Source organism: Sturnus vulgaris, chromosome 3, assembly GCF_052056855.1.
Source record: "Sturnus vulgaris isolate bStuVul1 chromosome 3, bStuVul1.hap1, whole genome shotgun sequence".
NCBI classification, from domain to species: domain Eukaryota; kingdom Metazoa; phylum Chordata; class Aves; order Passeriformes; family Sturnidae; genus Sturnus; species Sturnus vulgaris.
This window is the reverse complement of record NC_142245.1, coordinates 113,262,944-113,287,519: the sequence shown is the minus strand read 5'-3', so window position 1 is coordinate 113,287,519 and position 24,576 is coordinate 113,262,944. Positions and strand designations below refer to the sequence as shown.

General features: G+C 46.2%; 1 protein-coding gene across 7 annotated transcripts in view; it reads left to right on the top strand.

Annotated features, from left to right (window-relative positions):
• EXTL3 (exostosin like glycosyltransferase 3) overlaps window positions 1-24,576 on the top strand; it is a 134,157-nt gene that overhangs the window by 75,953 nt on the left and 33,628 nt on the right. For 3 of the 7 annotated variants that reach the window (XM_088162586.1, XM_088162585.1, XM_088162584.1), the window contains exon 3: window positions 7,169-7,246. The exons of 3 other annotated variants lie outside the window; for them this stretch is intronic. The gene's annotated coding sequence lies outside the window, so the exon portion shown is untranslated. Of the gene's footprint in view, window positions 1-7,168; window positions 7,247-16,929; window positions 17,054-24,576 lie in introns of those variants that run through there. One more of the 7 variants, XM_014886500.2, reaches the window with a different exon arrangement.

Here is a 24,576-nt window from a genome sequence, read left to right as displayed (position 1 = left end):
CTGTAAATGTGATCGTGGGAGTTCTTAGGAGTAGCTGCATCCTGGCCCTTGTGATTTTCAACAAGTACAGAGAACTAGAAAATCTGTGGAGTTCACAACACCAGTGGAATAATAAATTGTACCAAGAATATGAGAAATGATTTGGAGCAATCCAGATGATTTTTAAACTGGAGGATGGAGTGCCTGGGGCAGAAGGCTCAGCCCTCCAGGAACAGCCACAGTGCAAAGGTACCTGTGCTTGGACTGAGCAGCCAAATCCACTTCACTTCCCAAAATAAGAAGTGTTTAATGCCAGCTATGTGAGCTGGGAAATAGGAACAAAAGATGTTTTCACTCCAAAAACTGAATTTCTGAAAATACTGTTCAAGTAGCTTATTTAGATATCCCTATGTTAAAATAGATGTGGGAAAAGCTGGAGATGCTGCAGAAGGAGCAGCTTTTAGATCAGGGTGAAAATATCTATAGAATTGAACTTTTAAACTTTCCCACTGTGTTTATGGGTCAGGAGAGAGACCAAAACTTGAGTCCCTTCCCTGGGGAGAGGGTGGGGAGAAGCTCTTTGGAAAGTAAGATTGAAAGGTAGACATGGGCTGGGATTAATCACTGGAGCAAATTGCCAGGAAGGGATGGATTTGCTGCCTCTGGATTGATTTTTGGAGGTTGAACTTGCTTTTTCTTTACCTGTGGGAATGCTGACATGCAGAGAGGGTGACACCAGTTTGGTGGCAGTGAGCAAAGGAAGTTTCCATTGCCTTTCTTGAAGACAAAATCTCAAGGCAACTTTTCTGCTGTGAAAGCAGAAAAAATTCCCTCATGGAACAGAGGGTGGCTTTGCACCATAAAATCCTGGAAGTTCTTGCTTGGACCAGTTCCTTTTGAATTTTGGCAGTGGGCTGAGAGCTTAGGACAATTTTCTGAAAGGGGATCGTTGCCACTTCTGTGTGTTCTTCCTGCTGGAGAAGGAAGAAGGTGCCAAGACAGACTCTGATGTGCCTGAATTATTCTTTGCAGCAGTTCATTTACCCCTGCTGAGCATCCCTCACTTTCATGCTCATTCTCTGTGCCACTCAACTGGTTTAAGGTGAAAAGGATTTGTAATATCCCCAGCTGTTGGTTCAGGTGAATAAGAACAATAAGAACCTTAATTTGAAGGTCCAGTTTTTATCCCTGAATGTCTTGAGTCTCTGAAATGTGTGCAAAGTGATTTATTTAATAAATTTTTTTCTGAGTTAGGTAAGGGAAGGGAAAAAGTCTTTTCTCTCAAAAGCAAGTCCTAATCATGGAATCAAATAGGTTGGAAGATTTCTCTAAGATTATTGAGTCCAACCATCCCCCAGCACTGCCAAAGCCACCACTGCCCCATGTCCCCAAGTGTCACATCCACTTTTAAATCCCTCCAGGGATGGATGGGGGCTCCACCACTGCCCTGAGCAGCTGTGCCAGGGCTGGACAACTCTTTTGGGGAAGCAATTATTCCTAATACCCAATTTAAACATTTCCTTTTGTTGCTCCTTGCTGATAAATAAATGTTAGGAGGAACAATTCCACGGTAAATGTCCTGTTTTCCTTATCCACCTTCATTTCCTGGTTGGAAATCCCTGTACATTCCTCCTTTTCCTATGCAAAATCCTCTCCATCGATTTGCTGACTTGAGCTTGCTGAGGGAATTTAGGGATTTTTTAAAAGGAATATTTGGGATTTCAGTGGTCACTTGGCCATCCACAGGTCAAGGTCTAGAGTTGTGTGTCCTGCAAGAGGGTGTGAAAAGGGGAATTGTGGGGTGGGTGATTGGGAACACCCAGAGTTCCCAGTGCAGCATTTCCAGTGTGGGTTACACCCTGCCTTGTGTTCCTGCTCAGCTGGAAGGTAAATGATTACCTTAAATCCCTTTCCCTTCCAGTGATTCAGCAGCTTTTAGGGCATCTCCAACCTGCTTCAATTTGGATTGTGAGTCTGAACCCAGCCCAGCAAAGCCTGTGAAGTTACAGGATAAGAAAAAGGCAGGAAAAAAATTCGGTGGGAGGTTGGGACTTGACTCTTGGGGCCAGGGGGGATAATTTCCCAATTTGTTTCTGAGAAATCAATCGGTTTTGTTCAGGTTTATGGAAGAAACTAACAGTTTATCCTTCACCAGCCTGTTAAAATTCCTTTCTCACAGAGGGATCATAAAATCTTTGACTTTCTCTCTGCTTGCAACAACAGGTCTTAATTTCCCTGTTTGTGGGATTTTATTTGCTGAAGTGGAACATAAATAGGGGCTTTCTGGAGTTTTCTTGTGGGGATTTATTCCCCAATAGACCCCCTCCTGTGTTATCCCACTCATAATAACAGGATTCCCAAGCACTCCTTCATTTCCAGCTCTGCTTTACTTGTTCTTTTCTAGAGGATTAATATACTGAGTAACCTCTGTGCATAAACAATTCAGGAGCAAATGCTGGAGACTGAATGCAGTTAATGGACCCAGATTATTTTTTTTTTTTGTAACCAGTTGCCTGAATTAGCCTGGGAAACTTTTCTGTTCTTAAATATCAGAGCTCGATTTAATGTTTTGTGTTGTCCAAACATCTGCTGCACTTTGGCATCTCCTTAATGGCACTTGGAATGGAGTGCCAGGAATTCTTTCCATGCAGGCCTGTGGATCTGGGCTTGTGCTGCTCTGTCTCCATCATGTTGGCCTTGAGCTCAGATTGGAGCATCCCAGGAATCATTTCCTGGGCATATTTCAGTATTAGGTTGCAATATTTGTCTGCCTTAGTGCAGGAGAATGAGCTTAAATAACTGTACTGAATCCAAATTTGAGATTGGCAGTGGCACCTCTGACAGTAGGAGAAATAATAGTGGTGCAGGCAGGTAAGGGAAAGGAAAAACCAGCCTGGATAAGAGCTTTGAAAGAAGAGAAAATAGGGAAGCAAGTGGAGATAATTGCCAGGGAAGAGTGAAATGGAAGCAGATTGGGATGTTTTTGTGACCAGGAGCAAAGGAAAAAGCTTTTTGGTGAACACTGTGAGGATAAACAGAGGAAAATGGACAAATTTCTCTGGCTGGTGAAGAGATGAGGTCAGAAAAGAAAAACTGAGAGCTTTAAATATCCCAAGATGCCATTTAGTGCTGTGTGTTCCTCTCCTGGCCTTTCCCAGCCCCCATGAACAGGGATTGCTCTGGGCCACCTGGGGCTGCAAATTCTCCATCTCTATTTCCTGCAGGGCAGAAGGAGATGTGTGGACATATCTGAGAGGCTGGCTTTAATTTCCAGGAGGATGTAGGTCTCATTTGTTTATGTTGGAGCAGCAAGCAGGAGAGGCCAGGAGGAAACCATGTGTGTAAGAGCAGGGCTGGATTCCCCATGGAGCAGAGGAGCCTTCCTGGGCATCTCTCCACAGCTGCTCTCTGCATCAGGCATGAAAAAAAAAAAAGAAAAAAAGCAATTTAAATGTTCTTTAAAAAGCATAACAACAGCAAAGTTTTGTTTCAAAGGGTGGAAGGCTCCTCATTCACATCCTGTGATCTGCAGGGACCTTTAGGAGCTGCAGCTCACCACATCAAAGGAGTGTCCATGGGGCTTGGAGGACAAACATGGAATATTCAGGTGCCATAGGGGGCTCACAAGGCTCTGAGTCCATGCCCAGGGAACAGATATTCCCTTGCTAAGACACCATCTGACAGCCTCCTCCTTCCAGACAACTCTGCATCAAAGGTGACCTGAAAAACATTTTTAAATACATTAAAACATGTCCCGAACTTAAAAATCCTAAAGTCCAGATTTAAGAACTTCTCCTCTGCTTAAAAATGTTTCTTTGCAAAATAAGTTTTGCTTGTCCTCACAGATTTTAAGCTCTGGGAACTATGGACCTCTCCTGGCACAGTGTCTGCATGTGCTGAAGGGGGACAGATCCATGCTCCAACACTTGTGTGGCATCATCTGGTAATCTGCTGCCAGAGGGCAGGGCTGGGTGGGATTTTGGGAAGAAATTCTTGGCTGGGAGGGTGGGGAGACGCTGGAATAGAATTCCCAAAGAAGCTGTGGCTGTCCATGGATCCCTGAAGTGTCCAAGGCCAGCTTGGATGGGGTGAGGATGAGGATGAAGATTTCTCTGCCCATGGCACAGAGCGATCAGGGTCCCCTCCACACCGAGTCAGGATCAATGCAGGTGACCCCATGGCCCTGTGACCCTTCCAGGATTGTCAACCTTGGGTCTCCCTCTCTGCCTGCACCCCAGGAGTGGGATAAGTGACCCACATGTGTTTCATGGCTTGCTGTGTGTGGTAGGAGATGGGGACCTGAGGAAAGCTCAGCACCCTGCAGAGCAAAGGGGACACCAGGTTCTGTCACACCATTTGTCTGCTCTGACCAGGAATGGCCCTGTTCATTCCACCCCCCCATAAAGTAACATTTCCCTGTTTTTCCAGGATAGTTTCCCTAATGGGACCTGGAATCCAGGCAAGCAGCCAGCAGATATCTCAGCAGTGGGAGGGATGTCCTTTCCCTCCAGCCCTGCAGTGTCCAGGGCAGCTGGATGGGCATGAAAACCAACACCAGCCTGGGGTGGTCCCTGAGTTCAAGGAATTCATTTCCTTTTTGATCATTTGTAGGGAAGAGTCCAGCAGAACCTGGGGTGATTCTCAGGAATCTTTAAAACAATTTCTCCTCTGGCCAGCACTGCTGGGTTGAGTCTGTGCCAGCCTCGTTGTGTTCCTGTCCCCAGTTTGTCACCTGCCTTGCAGTGTCCCAGCAGATGTGACAGAGCACTGTGGCTCCTGATGGTGGGGACAGTCACGACGTGGTTCTGTGTGTTCCTGTGCTTTGGCAGTGCTGCAGAAATCAGCATTTCCCCCCTCTTTTATGGACCCTCCCCTCCCCTTCTGCCAAGCAGGAATAACATTGCAGAAAGTGCCTGTCTCCATGAGGGAACAATTTGGTGGCATTCAGGAGTTGCTGAGTCTTGAACAGCTTCTGCTGGTCCAGACAGTTATTTGAAAGTTGGAGTTTTTGGATACTTTTTTTTTTTTTTTTTTTTGGTTCAAATAGCAGCTTGCAAAGGGCCAGAAACTGTTGTGACAGTGCCTTTAAAATCCTTAAGCTGCTTGAATCACTCCAAGGAGCCAGGCAATAAAAGGGCTGGAATAAAATGTATCCCACAATGTCCTTCACTTCTGCTGACAACTGCACTTTAAATTACTCGTGCAACCTTTTAGCATAGCTGGCTTGTAAAAACTAATAAAATGTACAATGAAGTTGGAACAGTGACTTGCCACCTCTTCTCTGGTGGAGAGTAAGGAGAAATCATCCTTTTGTTTTGGGGTGAGCTTGTGCTGGGGTGCTGTTATTGCTTTAATGACAGTGATCAGAATAAAATATTAATATATGCTGGAATTTTTACATTATATTAATTATATAGTGTTTATGAGACAAGGGCTTCACTTTAATCATAAAGTGGCATTTATTCTATGAAGAGCCTGTTTTCTAGAGCTTACATGAAAATTAGGCTTTTTAAAAAAAACTCTTAACCTCTCTTCTAGTGGGAGGTGCCCCTGCCCATGGCAAGGGGGTTGAAATGAGATGATCTTTGAGGTTCCTTCTAACCCAAACAATTCTGTGTTTCTCAGAAGAGTGGTTTGTTTGATAGATTTGGACATCCCATTGCCAGATGCTCTGATTCCTTGGCTCCTTTACCTCGAGTGGCTGGAATTTCAGCAGGGACTCCAAATAATCGGTGGCTTTAAAGAAAAAAAAAAGCAGATTTTTATTTAGTAAACTGTCAGCATTCCAAACTTGCCAATAAAACATCTGCAGACCTGGGAGAGGCAGCGTGGGTGAGCTTTGGGATTGGATATTTCACAGGGCACGTTGAAATGAAACCCTCGCCTGTGACTGTTGAGTAACAGCTTCACTCGTGATTTCTGCACAACTCCCGGGAACAACTTTGCAATCAGGGAAGGAAGGAGGGATGGAAGGGTCGTGGTTTTTCTTGTTTCTGCAAACATTTTGTAGCTGTGTGTGTGAATGGAGCCATGCCAGGACCTGCAGCTTGCCAGGAGAGACCAGCTCCCATCACGATGTGTTTCCTTCTTTGTGTATCCCAAAGATGTGGGCACTCAGGAAATGTTTTGCCAGCTGAAGTGGAAGGGGATGGAAAGGGATGGAAGCAGCAACTTTATAAGCAGCACCAACCCTGATTCCCTGCAGGGAGCTGGGAATGGGGAAAGGTTTGGAATATGGAACACATTAATGAGAGTCAGGGTGGGGAGAGGGAGCTTGAGATGCTCTGCTGTCCCAGAGGCTGTGTAAGAGGATGAAGGCAGGATGTGGAATGCTCCTTTTTGTTTTAAAACAAAGGGAAATACCACTGACAGCCAAGGAAGGGATAATCCTGGAGCCTCGGGCTTTTCTTAACAAAAGGTATTTTATATTTATTTTAATTTTTTTTAATCTGTTTGTCTGCTGAGATCAGACAGGTTGTTTGCAGCAGAGGTGTGGCTGAGAGAGGATTTGAGTTAAGGAAAAAGCTGCATGAAGAATTGGTGGGAATTGCTGGACTTGGTGGGTGGAACTCGTGGTGTGTCACAGAACAGGTCGGGCTGGGTGGCTTGCAATGATCCTCTTGGACCTCGGCACTTATGGAACAGTGAAGATAATGATTTTATTTAATATTTCTGTGGGAAATAATTGCATGGATGGAACTTGAGAGCTGTCGATTATCAGGTGTTGTAAGGGAGGAATTTTGTGTGAAGTGAGCTGAGAAAGCTGAGGATGGCTGGAAGCAGGCTCAGAGCTGATGGAGCAGGGAGCTGATGAGCCACATCTGATCCTTTTTAGATTTGCACTATCCCTTCTCCAGGTGGTCTCATATGTACCTGATTCCCCCTTTAGTTCCTTCAGCCTCTCTTACTCCTCATCATCCCAAATTATCAAACTTGTGGGAGCTTCCAGGCTTTAGACCATGTCATAAATCACAGAATTTCGGGATGGTTTAGGAGGGAAGGGACCTTAAAGCTCATCTTGTTCCACGCTCATGTTCCACCTTCCACTCTCCCAGGCTGCTCAATCCCTGCTTGGAGAGGTCCAGGAGGAATATTTGTGTCAGAGTGCCTCTCTTGCACGATGCCTCGAGGCCATGCATCATTTATTTTTGAGTCCGTGTGGTTTTGTCTGTGTTTTTCTGTTAAACAGGAGGGAAACTCTTTGAGATCAGCACTGGGAGAAAGAAGAGAGGTGGTGAAGGAGTCGATGTGAGATGTGGGACAACAGGTAAAGCACAAAGGAGCACTGCAGTGTCAGGCTGCCCCATGCCCAGGGTTAAATTGCTTCTTCCCTTTCTTCCCTGGATTTAAACATAATTTACCAAAACATCTCACACCCTTCTAACAACACTCTCCTCCTCCCCATAGTCCAGTTGAAATAATGGTGAGATGAGGAAAGCTTGTAAAAATAGGGCAGGACCAGCACAGTGTCACCTCTAGAGCTTTAATCGAGCCCCTTACATATTTTTTTTGGCCATCAACTCTTTCATTTAATTATCCATTAATTGCTGAAAGTTTTAGCCAAATTGATTTGGCAGAACTGCAGGCAAAGAAGCAGCATTTCACAATATTCTAGTTTCAGCAGTTTGCAATTCTGATTTTAAAAGCAGTGTTGAAAGTCACTGATGGTCTGAGCTCAGTGTCTGGGTCCCTCAGGATCCAAATCCCTGCACAGAGCTCAGGGGGAAGTTGGGCTCTGAACATTTTTCTTCTTCAGCATCATTCTCTGGGCAGATTCTTGTCCCCAAACTCTTTGTAATCGAGGTGTGAGGATTAGTCCATGGGTGCTGATCACAGCTCTTGTGGGGGTGTGTGGCTGCCTGGGAGCCTTCCAATCTCACTGCAGAGGCTGGAATTGCTGCCAGCAGCACATTTCTCCTTCCCCAGTTTTCTTCTCACTGCTGTAAGGAAGCCAGAGGATGAGATTTTGTGCCCTGTGCTGATCTCCTTCAGGCAAACTCAGGCTCTGGAGTATTATCAAAACTGCTGATGAGTTTGGGCTCCAGCAAAGGACTCACTCCTGCCTGTTGCAGGGACCAGCATTTCCTGGCACGGGGACACAAGGACACCACGGGGCAGTAGCATCCTGCACAAAGCCACTCTGTCAGCCCAAGTTTTGGAGTGGAAGCAGCACATGGGTTGTGACTGGGGGGCCACCAGAGTTACTCAAGTCAGAATCTGGCTGTTAAACCTGACTCTTGCTCTTAGGAAAAGTGGGATGAAGTGTTTTGGATACAGCACAAAGCACCTTAGGTTCTCTCAAGGTCCCTTTTGGCCATGAACTCTGCATCTCTAATGACACATGGCCAGTTCAAGCTCCTGTTTGGACTCCCTGTCAGAGGATTTCTCCAGGAGCTCCTTGTCCTTGTGAGCTGTGCTTGGAGCATCTGCTCTGGATATTCTTGGGCTGAAGTGCTTCCAGCAGGCTTAGCAACTGTGCCTGTGATTTCCTGCAGGAAATCCAACCATGCTGGATGGTGTTTAGCTTATGGGACTGTGACTATCAAACCATCATGGCATTCTTAAGTTGCCTTTTTTAATTATTTTTTTAAAACCTGTTAGTTGTCTCCCCACCCCCAACTCTCTATCTGTGCATCTATGGAGTTTTTTTTTTTTTTTCCTGCCTTGTTCAAGTGAAAGAGTAAATCCTTTTTGATTTATTCCAGAGCAGCCCTCGAGCTCAGCTCCTGCTGACTTGGAGTTCAAAAGATCTCACGTCTTTGAGGCCAGGCTGTGGTCTTCATCTTTCCTCAAAGTTAAACTGAAAGAGAAAATTCCTTTTCTTCTTAAAAAGAAAATCACCAGGCTGTGTAAGGGAATCAGACTTACCTGGAGCAGCAGAGAATGCCAACATGCAGAATTCCAGGTTAAAATCTGGTTGTTTAGCAAGGCTTTATTTTCAAGCACTGAGCACGCTGTTTAGGAAGTGTTTCATGGAGATAAATACTCCTTTAAAAGCAGTGCTGTTGCCTGGCTGGGATCCAGCCTGTGATCCTACATTAAAGCATTTTTGGAGTGTTTAAACCACTACATTACCACAGTGGCTAGAAATGGTAGTTCTTACCCCTAACTTCCTGCAGATTTACAGGGTTAGATGAAATATTAGGAAGAAATTCTTTACTATAAAGAGTGATGGTGAGGAATAGAATTCCCAGAGAAGCTGTGGCTGCCCCTGGATCCCTGGAAGTGTCCAAGGCCAGGTTGAACAGGGTTTGGAGCACCCTGGGATAGTGGAAGGTGTCCCTGGGGTGGAATGGGACAATCTTTAAAGTCCTTTCCAGCCCAAATCATTCCACGATTGAATGAGGTGCAGACATATCTGACATATTTATGTGTGTGTATGATTTATGTACATATATAGAGCAAAACAAAGCTGCAAGAACTATTTATATCCTATTTCACTTCCACAGGGCCCTGCTTAGTCCAGATTTATGCAGTTGTGGCTGCAGCTGTGAGCTTGGAAGGGCAGAGGTAATGGATGGAAGACTTTAAATAACTGTAGGGACCCTCCTTTTAAAATCCAGCTCCTCTGAGCAAGGTGACCTTGGCTCTGCTTCTGATTTGGGAATCCAGCCCTGCAGGGGGAAGGAGATGCTGATCCATGGAGCAAAGCCAGACAGCAGCAGAAGAGAAGGCAAAGGTTGGGCTGGTGGAATTTTCAGCACATGTGAGGTTGCAGTTAAAACTATGGCTGCTCTCCCAAATTTGAATTTACACCTGGGAGGGGTGCATCTATGCTTTTTAAAAAGCTCCAGTCCTGGTGTGGCATTCTGGAAAGAGAACCAGTTTTTTTACCTGCCTCCAAGCAGCACAAAGTGACAGCTCAGGTGGCCCTCACAGGTGTGAGGAAAATCTCACGTGGTGTTTTGCCAGCCCTTCTCAGCAGAACTCTTCCAGAAATCTTTTCTTTCAAAGTTTTTGGGCCTGTGGAGATTGTGCATGGGAGCACCTTGGTGTTTTACCCCACTTGCAGGAAAAAAATGTGTAGAAAGCTGAAACTGCAATAATTCTCTGGCATGTGTGAGTACAGTAAAGCCACAGAGCTCAGGTGACAATAAAGGACAGGTAACAGACTGGCTCTTCTGCTGTTCTGTCCCCACTCTTCCTACTCTTTCTTCAGCAGAGAAAACCCACATCCTCATCTTCTCCTGTGTTTTGAGCCAGCAATAAAGTAGGAAAATGTTTTTTTTTTTCCCCAAATCTAATTTGAAACATGATGACTGGACCGTTCTTAAACAGCTTCCAACTTAACAATAAAGAAACTTCACAGAGTGCTTGGCAGGAGCCTCTGTACATAATTTAGATCATAATCAGATGCATTAACACATTTTATATGGATCTCATGGGGGCCAGGAAGACGAGGTGTGCTGGGTAATTTCTTTCCAGATTTCTTTACCTGATTGTTTATTACTCTTGGGGACTTCATTTGTGGTCCAAATGTCACCAGCAGAATCCTGCTGCTTCATGTGCCTGCATTCAGAGTAGCTGCTAGCAAGGCTTCAAATTCCTTTAATTGCTGTGTTCTCCTCAGTCTTTTCCATCTGTGGTTGTCAAAGGGAGGATGGGGAGGGGAACAAAAGCAAGGATCCAAATCTTTCAGATTGCTGAGCTTTCCCCTGTGCCTGGAGCTGGATGGGAGGGAAGGTGCTGAGAGTGCTCCTGTTTCCCCACTGAGTACAATCAGGAGCTGCTGCATGGGGGAAACACTTCCTTTCCCTCCCTTTCTCTTTGTGATGTTCAACATCAACAGCTCTAATTTTATAAATCTCCTGAAAGCTTTTCAACACTCAGAGCAGAGAAAATGGTCGTGTGTCTGTCTCTTGTGCTGCTTGATTGTTTTGCCATGATTCCACCCATGCCCAAAACGTCCTTGTGAAATCTCTCCTTCGACACAAAAATCTGTTGCTGCTTTGAAAAGTGATATTTTGGATGTCTTTATGCTCTGCTGGTTTTTATTATTCCCCACAAAATGTGGGAAGTTCCCTGTCACTTCAACATCTCCTTTGTACATGCTGGAGTGATAACCCTCCCCAGGCTGATGGGATTTATTTGTTACTGAATGCCATGGAGAAATGCAAAACTGGAATTCCCAATCCTTCCCCAGCCAGGGGCCAGGCTCTGCTCCCAGATGGGTGCAGAGCTCAGGGTTGGGACATGAGCTTGTCCAGGCTGGAACCACCCAATGGTGGCCTCAGCCAGCTGCCATTGATCCAGATGTGGAATCAAACCTCCGAGGCAGGCCAGATGTGGCCTGGGTGTTTGGGCAGGTGAGAAAGCTCAAGAGCATGAAAGTGGCTGGCTTCCACCCCTGGATTTGGGCCCCAGAACAGGCCTTGGGACCACAGCAGACCATGCCAAAACCACAGAGCTCCTTCTTCCCCTTTTTCACTGATGTTGATACTGAAAACCACCCCAGGCCAGATGAGAAACATGGATTTGTTTGCCTCTTTTTTTTCTCTTTAATAATAGTTTGTAACATCAGGTGGTGATGCAACAGCATCCCAGATTAGCTGAGCTCATAAAATTCCTTTTACCACAGAGCATATCAATGATGGAGAAATGAGTATCCTTAAAATTGGAGTTGATGGGGTTGCTGAATTTCCATTTTGTGCACTGAGTGAATCCCTGTGTGTCACCCTGTAACTCCAATACCTTGTGCTGTTGAAATGTCCACAGGGAGAGGGTGAAAAGCTGTCACCTGGGGCCTCTCCCACAAACTCCTGCCTTTCCCTGCCATTTCCAGCCAAGTCCTGAGGAATGGTGTTACTTGCAGGATATTCTCCCTCAGGATATAAAAGTTCAGGTTGTTTTTGCTCTCCTGAGCAAACCCTTTCACCTCCATCTCGTGATTCAAAACTGGCAGGAGAGCATCAGAGCAGATCCAGGCTCTGAAGGGTTCGTGTGAGCAGGGCAGGCAGGGGTTGATGAGAGGGAGAAAATATCCCCAGTCCTTTGCTGTTTTTAGCCATGTCACAAAGTGCTCCCAGTGGCCAAGTTCCCAGCTGGCATTGATGGATTCTCCTTAGGTCGGTGGCACACACACTTTGGACAAGCTCGATGCCTTCTGGCTGCTGCTGAACAGGAGGAATGAGGAATTCAGGAATTCTCTCTAACACAGCAATATACTCTGCTGCTTTAAACTGACACAGGGCAGAGCTAGGCTGGATTTTAGGAGGAAATTCTTTACTCAGAAGATGGTGAGGCCCTAGCACGGGGTGCCCAGAGAAGCTGTGGCTGCCCCTGGATCCCTGGAAGTGTCCAAGGACACGTTGGACAGGGCTTGGAGCAACCTGGGATAGTGGGAGGTGTCCCTGCCCATCCCAGAACTGGATGATTTTTAAGTTCCCTTCCAACCCAAAACCTTTTGCAATTCTGTACGGAGGATGCTCTTTAAATATCACAAGGAAGGGAATAGACATAAATCAGACAAAAATTGGGAAAGATGAAACAACTCTTCTGGTGGTTGGGAATGGGAATAAAGAGCATTTTTCTGTATGAGGCAGAAGGATTCTGCCTGTTGTGAACGTGTGTGGTTGCCCTCCTCTGGCTGAAAACAGAACAACTTCCCGAGACCAGAGACTTTTTTTGGGGGGCAGGATTGTTGTGTTTCTTCAGAGTGACTTTGGAAAGAGTCAGGATCATTTTAGATGCTGAGAGTTGATCAGTGCAACATCTCACCCCTTCATCTGCAAAGCCACCATGGGCAAGGGGCAACTTCTGAGCTGCTGGAGGAGGACGAGGGATGCACCAAAACCACCAAGAACGTGTCACTGAGCATGGACAAAATCTGCAGAGGTGGGTGCAGGGCTTGGAGAGGCTGCAAAACGCAGCTTGCAGCAAGATGTGGCTCTGAGGAATCTGTCACCAAGGCCTGGTGACCCCACAGCCCTCACCCCTCTGACCCCTGCCTGCCTCTCTGCTCCGTGGAGCTGCCTTGAGTTATGCATCAGGCACAGAATTATGTGACAGATTTAATTAGCAAATCATTTGCTGACCTTCAGTTTTATGAAAATTGCCTGAAAGTGAGTTTATCAGCAGTTAGCTGTTCCAGCAGAGAAGCAGAGGCTTAGAGGATTTAAGGGAACTGCATCCAGCACTGGTGATTTCCACTCGGCTGTGTTAGACCATGTCCTTGAATGCTGCTGATACTAAGCCAGGTAATCCTGGTCAGCAAAAAAACCTGACTTGTGCTCTGGGGGTTTTTTTTTACCATCTGGATCAGGACCAGCTAAGTCAGGGAGATAGCTGTGTGCCTTGCAAGAGTGTCTTAAAGGTGAAGCTTTTGCTCTGCATTTGGAGCTGATTCAAAATGTGAATCCTAGGAACTATAGATTTTGTCTTCTATGGATTTTGGCAAGACAGTTCTTGGAGCAGTTGAAAGGGAAATGAACCTGAGAGGAGCTTTTGACTTTGGTGAAACTCAATAGTTACTTTCCAGTAACAGGGAGGCATTAAAAAACCAGCCAAACCTGGTGACATGTGCAATTCAGATAGCATCTAATCCGTGCTTTTTTTCTCCCACTACAGCAAGCAGACAGGATCCAGGGTGGGATGTGCACACCTTGTGTATCTCTCTGCATGTTGGATCCAATGGGAGGATTTGGGGAAATGATTTTGTGTAGTGGTTGAGCAGAGAGCTGGTCCTTACCAGGCTGTCCCTTAAATGTCTTTTAATGCCAGCCTGACCCATTTAATCTCACAGCATTGCTCTCATGAATGTTTTATCACCTCCTACAAGTATTAAGTCCTACAATGCCACTAAAACACGTTGAATTTCAGTGTGAAAGTGCTGTAAGTGTCTTAATTGAAGAGATGTATTCCTGTGTCCAGAGGTAAGAGAGAAGGAAGCACAGTGTGCTGGGAGGCTCCTCACTGCTACCAGCTCATACATCCAGTGAAAAGCTTACAAAGAGTTACTTTTGTTACCCATTACAGCTTTATCTAGTTCAGATATCTCCAGGAAAGGCTTCCATCTTCTCTCTGGCATTTCTTTGAATTGTAGAACAGATACATTTGGAAGGGATCTTTAGAAGTCTCTAATTCAATGTCCTGCTTATGGCAAAGGTAGATGGGATTGCTCGAGGCTTTGTCCAAAGTTTGGTTGTGCTGGGCTGGGGGGTTCCACCAGCTCTCCAGGCTCCTGTTCCAGTCATTAATTTTCCTACTGAATATCCACAGAGGAGACTACATCAGAAACCTTGCTGCTGTCGAGGTGATCAACATCTGCCAAGGATGGTTTCAGAAGACAAATCAATGAGGTTCAGTTTGCCCACAGCACATCTTCTTACCCTTCATGGCCATGGCAGTGGATTCCAGGAGGGTTTGCTCCATCCATCCCTGCCCACACACTTCAGGTGTTTCTGTCCTGTTTATTCCAGGTCCAAACCCTCTGCAGAGTGAGTTTGTGCTGTCAAAGTTAATACTCAAAAAGTGAGTGCAGGTAACCTTGGCTTCCTCTTGACTTGCCTGCTTTCATTGCCTTCTTTACAATTGCTTAGAGATACTTCAAGTTGTTCATGTTTAAATAAAGGGATTAATTTCAGGCCTCCTGCTGCTAAACTTTGAATTTTGAGGAAGTGCCTTTTCTCTGCAAGGTACAAAGGGGCTCCCTTTGAGCAGCTAAATGGACTGGAACTGTCCTGAGGAGCCACTGAACTCCTCAGCATCGATCTGCACTTGCCAGGCAATGGAAACAAAATGACTCCATGAAGAGTAAATACAGAGGGATCTTAGGGCATGGATGCCTCAGGAATGCCTGCCCTTTAAACCTGTTCCTGCTGTTGATTTTATTGATCATTGAATTGGTATTTTAACATTTCAATGCATTCGTTTCCCCACCTATAAATTACTTGTGCCTTCCTTTTGGGTTATTGAGCTTGGCTGACACAGAAAATTTGCCAAGGTAGGGTGCCAAGCTCACACAAACTATTTTATTTTTAGCGTCTTTTGAAATCTTGGACTTTTTGTTCTCCCTTTTATCTGTCTCTTTCTTTTTAATCACACCAAATGGAAATAAATTCAATCACAGCTGGTGCCTGGAGAAGAATCATTAGGCCCATCCAGCTGGCTGTCTCGGGGCCAGAGTGGGATTGTTCCCTACGCTGCATTTCCAAAGTATTTCATCTCCTTTAGTCCTTAGTGTTTGTAGAGTGATGAGCTCCTTTCACTTCTGTCATCGATCCTGAATGGGAAGGGCTATTTTTAGGTGGCTCTAAGTAAATGGACATCAGGCACCATGGAAAGGGGACTGGGTTATTTTTGGAAACCCATCAGCAGCCGTTCTGGCAGGTCCTGCTCTGGGGATTTGTTTTCAGCTCGGCTGTCTCAGGTCGTGCTATCAGTTCCCAAGGTTGTGAACCTGGTTTCTTGCATGTGATCTGCATTCTGAATGTGGAATTAGCAGCTGCTGTGGAGATCCCGTTGATGGCATCAATTTCTGGGATTTAATTCCCCCTAAGCCAGGTTGGATGGGGCCCTGAGCACCCTGATCTAGTGAGTGACATCCCTGCCCGTGGCAGGGGCTGGAATGAGATGAGCCTTAAGAGCTTTTCCAACCCAAACCAGTCTGGGATTCTGGGATTCTAAACCAGGAGGGATGCAGGGTGATGCTTGAGCTGGAGATTTTGGGGCAGAAGATGAGGTTGGGTTAGGGGCAACGTGGGAGATGCCCCTGGAGTGGAGCCAAGCCATGGAGATGATCTCATAGTTGGAGCCCCCCATGAATGTGCAGATTTGGCATCTGCCAGGGGCCACCCAGCAGCTTTTGGGGTGCTCTTGGGAGTTTGGGATTATTCTGCTTCAGTGGATTGCAGAAGGGTGATGTTTTCTTGGTTTTGCTTAGTCCTTTTCATGAAGAATTTTGTCATGTGGGGACATGGTTTAGGGTTGGCTTGGCAGCACTGGGTTGTTGTTGGACTCAGTGATCTCAGAGGGCTTTTCCAACCTTAATAATTCCATGATTCCATGATTCCATCAGCATTTTGGGACAGCTGTGCCACAGTTTATGTGTGGAGCTGTTGCTGTTTGGAGCCCCTGGTTTCTCCAGTTACTCAGCTGTGAATGTGCAAGTTGGAATCTGGGTGCAGTGACCAAATCTGAGAGCTCAGGAAGCCCAAGCACAAAACCTCCAGTGCAGGATTTAGCAGCACATTATCTTCTCTCTGTGCCTCAGCAAAGACCCAAATCTCATTTCAAAGGTCAGAACATGCTCTCACCTGGGCGTTCCCTGCCTTTTATAGAGTGGTTGAAGGCCATTTCCTAAAATTAGCTGCTGCAGGGGAAAGCTGATACTGGTTCCATATCAGAGCCTTTCCAAAGCTCTGGATAATCATTTACTTGATGGGCTCCTATTGAAACTCATGGGTAAAAGGTAGAAAATGGAAAAAAAAAACAGAACCTGATGCTGCTTCCTAACTGAGAAATAAAATATGTGGGTTTTGGGGCAGAATCCCCTTTCTTGGTTGTTTTTGGAGATTTTTTTTTGTTTTCCTGAAGCTTTCCCAGGCAGGCCGGTGGCTTGCCTTTAGAATCAGACTTATTTTTGTTTTCCTCAAACTTTCTGGTGATCCAAACATGCTGGGGAGCTCTGGGAAGGGGAACATGTGACTCTGAAGGAGGCTGAAATGGTAAAGCACAGTCAGATCTGCTAAGCAACAGCATTGACACGTTTAAATAAATCTGCTGTTGACTAATATAGAGTGACATATTGAGAGCAATTAAAAAAAAAAAAAAAAGGAAACTAGGCACAAATTTGGGAAATGAGTGGAATGGGAACAGAACAAAGATGTTAGAGGGGATGCTGGATAAAAGAGAGGGAGGGCTGCTCCACAAAAGGAGTGTGCTGGAGATGCAGGGTGTCCATCAGGAAGGGAGAGACAATAACAGAAGTGCAGATTTGTGCTGAAATTATCCCTTGGCAGTAGGATCCTTGTATTTCTGCTTCCCTGCCAACTCTGCTGGCTGCCAGCATTGGAAAGATTTGTACTGCCTGGTGCAGAGAGGAGCATGTGGTGGGATGTCAGGCAGCTAGGAGAAGGTAAGGTGGCACTTCTTGTTCCTGGTGGTGGCTTTGGGACTGTTGTTCCTTTGGATCTGCTGTGATTTGGGTGTGAATTCTGTCATCCCCATGCCTGTGGATGTGTGTAATGCTGGAGAAGGGAGCAGAGACTGAATCAGGAGACCTTAAAGCTGGTGAAAGGAAATCCCTTAAAATCCTTGAATGGTTTGTATGGGAAGGGACCTTAAAGCTCATCCCATCCCATCCCATCCCCCTGCCATGGGCTGGGCCACCTTCCACCATCCCAGGCTGCTCCAAGCCCCATCCAGCCTGGCCTTGGACACTGCCAGGGATCCAGGGGCATCCACAGCTTCTCTGGGCAACTTGCAGATCTCATCTGTGGAAGTTGCTGCTGCAGGAAGCTGTGAAACTGAGTGCTTGGTGTGTTTTTCCTTCCCTTTTCACTCCCCGATTTTTTTTCTTTTTTTTATTACAGTTCAGACTCTATACTATTGAGAATGTCTATGATTGATTGCTTCAAAAAAAGATATTTTAGTGGACAGCTGCTGTTCTTCAAGGGCTCCTACAACTCCTATTTGTTAATGGTTTGGGGGAAATTGTCCTGAATAAACTGTTCCATGGCTATGATTTATGGTTATTTTACACCAAAGCAGCTGGAAATGAGGAGTGAGGGGCTGAAGTGAATGGATCATTGGCTTGATGTAATACAGCCATCCTAGTGCTTCCCTAATATTTTTTTTGGACTCTCTACAGAGGCCAAATTGAGTTGTGAATTTTGTTCCCATCCTAATGACTTTGTTCCAGGCTGATGCCTTCGTGTCCATCCCTGTGGCACTTTCACAGTGGAGCTGTGTTTGCCAGCAGCTTTCCCAGCCTCTGGGAATGGCTCCCGTTTTTCCTGGCTGACCATCACGTGTTTATTCTGGCTACTTTTGTGCTGTGGGTGGCAATAGAAAATTCCCCACACTGTCCAGCCTGGGATGGTGTGAGGCTGAAAGGGAGAGAGCAGCTCTGCTGCCCCTCAGGGAAATTTTGTGCAATCCATTCGTGGCTCCAGCCACTGAGATGAGAGTGAGATGGCACAGCTTGAGATGCTGGGGCTGCCTCTTTGTCCATAATAACTGCTGTGAATGGCCAGAAGAGGCATTTGTGGATTGCTCATCCATTAGCACCTCTCAGCATCTATTTTCCAAAAGGTCCCTGAAGTGAGCTGGAACCAGCTCTGTGAGTTGGAACCAGTCTGATCTCTGGGATGATGGCTGGGAGACAGCAGCTTGTGTTGGAAGCAGTTCCTTCATCTGCATGAGCCTTGTGCTGGCACTGTGACCCATTTTTTTGAGCTGCTCTCAGGACATTTGGCCTCTCTTCCCTACAAAAATAGCTGCTGTGTGTTGGAGATTCCTGCCTGGAGAATTTGGGAGCCAGAGGAGCTCCAGCTTTCCCAAATGTGCCCTCTCTGCTGACATTTGGATTCCCTCCACCCTGTGCAGGAGGGATTGCATGGTGAGGGTTATTTTGGTGATCTCTGGAGTGCAGGGTGTATCCACAATATCCGTGATTTCTCTGGGAATTTTCCCTCCTGGCCATAGAATCACAACAATCTCTGTCCTGAACATCCTGCTGCCAGTCCAGTGAAGCTGTTAAACCATTAACTCTGCAAAAAAAACCTGCAAAAACCTGGCTGCTTTGAAGTGACAACACTACTGGTGGCTGAAGCACTTGGACTTGGTGTGATTGCAGCAGACAGATTGTCTCAAAGCCACAAGGCATTAATTGGCTTTCATGTTCCATACCAGTTAATAAAAATTTCCTTAAAAAGACACATTGCTTAGCATTAGATGCTCTTTAATGTTGTCAGAGGGTTCTAATAAAACAGGGCTTTGGCATCTGTTTTTACCTGTTAGTCTTCCAATAACTGTTGAATCCATCAGCTGTTTGCACTCAGATTTGAGAGATGGAGCTCACCAAAGCAGTAACTCTGTCTAAATGAGCTGAAAATACAGAACTGAAGCTCTTCATGGGGTACTGGAGAACCCCATGGAAAACTGAAAGGCATCAGTCAGTAAAAATTCAGCTTCATTTATGCTGCTCTTCCCAGAACTCATGGGGGCACATTGACACCACAGATTTTTTTTTTTTTTCCAAATACCATGCTGAGAATTGCAGGGCCATTACAAGCACTTGACAAAATTTATAATCATTGCAGCTCTTTCTCCAGCTAAGAGGACACCATTAGGTTGGGAGAACAGCTGAAAAGTGCATTTGGACCAGGCTTTAAGCTTGGCAGGTTTTGGGTTTCAAAGGCATTTGAAAAGTGCTCCCCCAGCTCACACAAGGAGCCATGCTTTGGTGCCTTGGCCTGGAAGGCAGCATGGAAGCTAAAAAATCTATTAGTGGGTTTCAATTTACTCAGGATAAATCCCTCCCTGAGGATTGCTCTTGTTCTCTGGAATTACAGGGTTTTTGAACATTTTTCTCCTTAATTTGTCCCTTTTGCACTTCCTTGGTGTGAGCAGGCAAAGCAGCAGCAGAACTCCAGCAGGAGAGAGGTCGAGGATTCTTTTGGACCAGGAGATGTGTGGAGGGTGCAGAAGGAACAGTGAGGCACCAGAACTGTGGGAAAGGGAAGACAGGAGAGACCCAAATGGGTGGAAATGGGATTTGGACAGCAGGAAAAAAAGCTGGTGAGAGAGGGGGGCAAAGAAAACGATCTCAGCAGCTGCATTTTGTGTGGCCACTCCTGTATCCTGCAGCTGTTCATTAGAAATTCTGTTTATGCCACAGGGAGTTTTGGAGTCTCTGAAGCTGACACAGTTTTAATAGACAAAGACATTTTGAGTGCAGCACATCTGCTCTGGGATGCTAAGGAAGAGGTTCCATGCAGTAGTGCCATTGGTTAAAGCATTTCATCGTGCTTTTTTTTTTTTTTTTTTATTTTAAGGCTTCTCTTTTATCCTAAAAGGTAATTTTTGAGGTCAAAAGAAGTGCTGTGTTTGCTCATTAAGTTTGCAGCCCTCAAATTGAGAGTCCTGCTGTATTCTTCCTAATATCCCCTGCCCTGGGAGCAGGCAGAATCACCTGTGACTTGGAAGGATTCCAAAGCATTTCTCAGGAGTGGCCATCACACAGGTGTGAAGCACAAGCACAGGCCTGGGGCAGGAGGGTGCTGCTCCAGAGCAGAGACCTCCTTTGACCAATGCTGCATTACTGAATATTTTGCTGAGTAGGTCTTAAATTGACCAATTTATTTCTCAGCAGGCTCAATCTAACCCTCAGCTTAACTTTTATAACCCGTGGCTCTCCAGAACCCATCTCATCTCACTCAGTGATTGAATCCACCTTGTGCAAGTGGAAAGTTAATTCCTTCCTTCACCTCCAGCTCTGGGCAAGTTCTTTGGATCCCTCCTTGCCTGACCTCTCTCTTAGCCCTCCAATAAACAGAACAGTGTCACTTTGCTCTTCCTAACTGCTGTTATTGCTGCATCTGCCCTGCAGCATCTTCTGGATATTTTCTGCCTTCTTGTTTGGTCTGGATGCACGTGCTGAGTGGAATTTGCCATCTCCCATGCTGCCTTTTCCAAGGACTGGCTGTGTTGGTCTTCTCTAGGCAGAAACAGCTTGAGAAAAGCTTTTTTATGTTGGAAGAGAAGCACTGGGCACCAGTGACAAGACAGAGCACAGCGTGTGTGCAATGATCCATGATCCAGCATCCCAAATCCAAGCAGCAGCAGTGCTTTGGAGGAATTTAATCACCATGGATTGTGCTGCTGCTAATCTCCTATCATCCACTCTGCTGCTGGCTAATGACTGTGTTAGGCACACACACACACACACAAACCTCAGGTGCCCTCAGTGTGTTTTGAATTATTTGGCCACGTCCACATCTGCAAGTCCCGTGTAGTGGAGTGTCCTGCAGGGACCTTCATTAGGTTTTATGGAATCTCAGAATGAGTTTTATGGAATCTCAGAATGGTTTGGGTGGGAAGGATCTTAAAGCTCATCTCATTCTGCTCCCTGCCATGGACAGGGACACCTCTCACTGTGCCAGGTTGCTCCAAGCCCTCCAGCTTTGCTCAGGAGGGAGAAATGGAGATATAGAGAGATGATCCAAGGGCTGGAGCCCCTCTGCTCTGGAGCCAGGCTGGGAGAGCTGGGGGTGCTCACCTGGAGAAGAGAAGGATCCAGGGAGAGCTCAGAGCCCCTTGCAGAGCCTAAAGGGGCTCCAGGAGAGCTGGAGAGGGACTGGGGACAAGGGATGGAGGGACAGGACACAGGGAATGGCTTCCCACTGCCAGAGGGCAGGGATGGATGGGATATTGGGAAGGAATTGTTCCCTGTGAGGGTGGTGAAGCCCTGGAATAGAATTCCCAGAGAAGCTGTGGCTGTCCCTGGATCCCTGGCAGTGTCCAAGGCCAGGCTGGAGATGGGGCTTGGAGCAACCTGGGATAGTGGGAGGTGTCCCTGCCCATACCAGGGGGATGAGCTTTAAGGTCCCTTCCCTCCCAAACCATTCTGGAATTGGATTTCCAGCTTGCTTTGCAATAAACTGTGTAGGATAAAAACCCACCTGCTGTATAAATATGGGTGATCCAACACATCAGGTAATTTATTTTTTTTGCTGGGATTGATCAAGCTGTCTGGAACAGAACAGATCCCATTTTTAGGTGGTGTTGAAGCATCTCCAAAAAGTGCAGAAGGCCCTCAGCATGAGGCTGTGGGTGGGTGCCCACCCCATGCATCTGAGAGAGGAGGGAGGAGCTGGATAACATGGGATAACACAGGATAACATGGGATAACATGGGATAACACCAGGGATAACATGGGATAACATGGGATAACACGGGATAACATGGGATAACACCAGGGATAACATGGATAACACCAGGGATAACATGGGAGCAGGTGAAGGAGCTGTTACAGGGAGGGAAGGTACATTTGGAGTTGGTTAATTTGGCACTGATGAATGTCACTGAACCTTGCTCAGATGGAGCAGCCAGGGCTCCCAGGTTTGTGTTGGCTTGCCCTGGATGTGAACTTGCTCGTGTCCCTGGGCTGTGAGGACTCAGTCCTGAGTTCCCTCCTTGCACAAAAACCCATCTGTGTGATTTCATGTTTGTTAGAGGCCTCTCAGTGGAGGTGCTCAGTCTCCAGAACTGGTTTATTCCTTGTGTGCAGGAAAGGGGCAAACTTTCCATAAACCCCACACAGATGGATTATTTTCCATAGAGACCCACCCTGCTGAGTGAGATGCTGTTGAACACTCTGTGTGTGTTTCTGTGCTTTTCAAGCACTATTTCCTTTTCCTTATAACTTACCCAGGACAATGAAACTTTTAAATTTGTGCTTAATTATGACCTGAAGCTTCTGTCAGAGAGCAGGAGCCTGAACCTGCCACGTGCTTATTTCCTACTGTGGAAGCAGCAACGAGGGTGTTTTAGGGAGGTGAGAGAGGCTTGTGGTTTTGCCTTGGGGAAAATAACGTGCCTGAGTTATCTAGGGCTGGAAACCACAAAGAATACCAAGGATTTGAACTGTCTCGTGGAGTCAGTGTTTGGGAAACCATCCCACTCTTCCTGCCTGGAATTGACCTCCTCTCATGTGATGGGGAGCGCCCGGCCCTTGGATGTGGTTAAACCTCAAGAGAATTCTTGTTCATTAATTACTTCAAGGTAAAAGCAAAGAGAGGCTTTGCTTCCTCCCACACCTAATTTATCCCTTTTAGAAGCAAGTAAAAGCTTGTGCCACTGCATCCTGGAGCATCCTTGGTTTGCTTCCCACGTCCCGAAATATCTTCAGCACTTTGTAAAACCGGGAATGTGGTGAGCACTGCAACATCAGCCACGGTGGTTGTAGGGATTTTCCAACTTTCTTGGAAAACTCTGCCCTCTGAGCTTTGAAGAGGAGAGGGGTGAACTTGGCATCCAGAATTTTCTGCCATTCTATCCCACAGGACACAGAAGGATTTACTCCTAAGCTGGATGTTCCTTTGGGCTGAGAAGTGCTTGTGTACAGCCTGGAAGAATAAATAAAACACTGTGACTGGTTTATTACCAGAAAACAACACTAAATAATGAATTTAAGAGCTAAAAGCTCTATATGTAAAGTAGATTTCACAATGCATTATGCAAAAAGCAGAAAGGCACTGGAGAAGGAAACCACTGGAAGAAGGCAGGCTGGGAAGATGGATGATCTTGTGGACAGGATGAGGAGACGTGAAGTGAATCCCAAACTGGCACAGCTTCTCAAGTGACCTTGGGCAAGTTGTTTCTCCACACCTCCATTACCTGCTCTCTAAAAACAGGATGTGGTTCTCCTGGCTCCAGGATTTCATCAGAATCGTAAGTGAGTGTTTGTGAAGAGCTTGGCTGAGCAGCAGGGACAGCCCGTGAGCCTTTGGCAGAGGACAGAGCTCAGGTACCTGTGAGCACCTGGGGGAGAGATTTCTGTATTTTCTGTATTTTCTCAACACTGAGCATCTCCTGGAGCACAACCTCATCCCAATGCCCAGATGAGAACACAAAGCTGAGAGCCAGACTCAGTTCTTCACTCTGCCTTGAAGCATTTGAGGTCACCTTTGTTTTGTGGACAGACAGATGGAGGTCTGGGGGGTGCCTGATTTCCCCTGGGTGCTGCAGAGAGGCAGTGTCAGAGCTGGGGGCAGGTCCAGGACATCTTAACTCCAGGTTTCTCCACACATTCCTGAATTTCTGCCATCTGGAAGCTTGGACACAGAGCCATACAATCATTTAGGTGGGAAGGGACCTCGGGATGTCTCTGAACCTGAGAATTTTCCAGCAAATTTTGGGTGACTGTTGGCCTCTTATATCCTCCTTCAAATCCTATTTAAAGCTCTTTCCCTGAGCCCTCCTAACCCCTGCAGGATGATCCTTTCCTCCCTTTGAAACAGCTGAACCCTGCCTGTTGCCACCAGACCTGGTGTGGTGTAAACCAATCCATGATCCAAAGCCCCAAAATTCTCTTCCCCAAGAACTTGGGGTAGCAAAGTCAAAGTTCCTCAAATGCTACTTTTAAAGCCTTCTTCAGCACATGTGGTTTCCTACTTGGAGGGGCTCTTGGAGCATTTTTCCAGGATCTCTTTACCCCATGTGGATGAGGAACAGGGCTGGGAGCAGGTTTGGCTTTGCATGGATCTCTAAATATTCAGAATGTTCCTTGGTTTGGATAAAACTCCCTAAAGCCAGTTTATCCCTGGAATTTCCAGATTACAGCCCTTTAACCTGTGCATGTAACAGCACTGATCTCAGCCTGGGGGAATTGCTCTGTACCTGGGAGCTCTGGTACAAATCCCTCGGGATGATCCCTAAGGCTGCTGCATGCAAAACATTTCAGAGTCAATTTTCCATCTGCTCCTTTGAAGGATCTGCTCCCAACCCACTGTACCTTAAAGCACACACCTGATAGATTTCTTCTCCTTGTTCAACTGCTCCTGTTCCCAAAGTGATTGGGAGATTTGGGATGTAATCCTTCTCTTTGAGAGCATTAGGAAATAGAAAGTTATCATTGCTGAAGGGTTCTTTGGA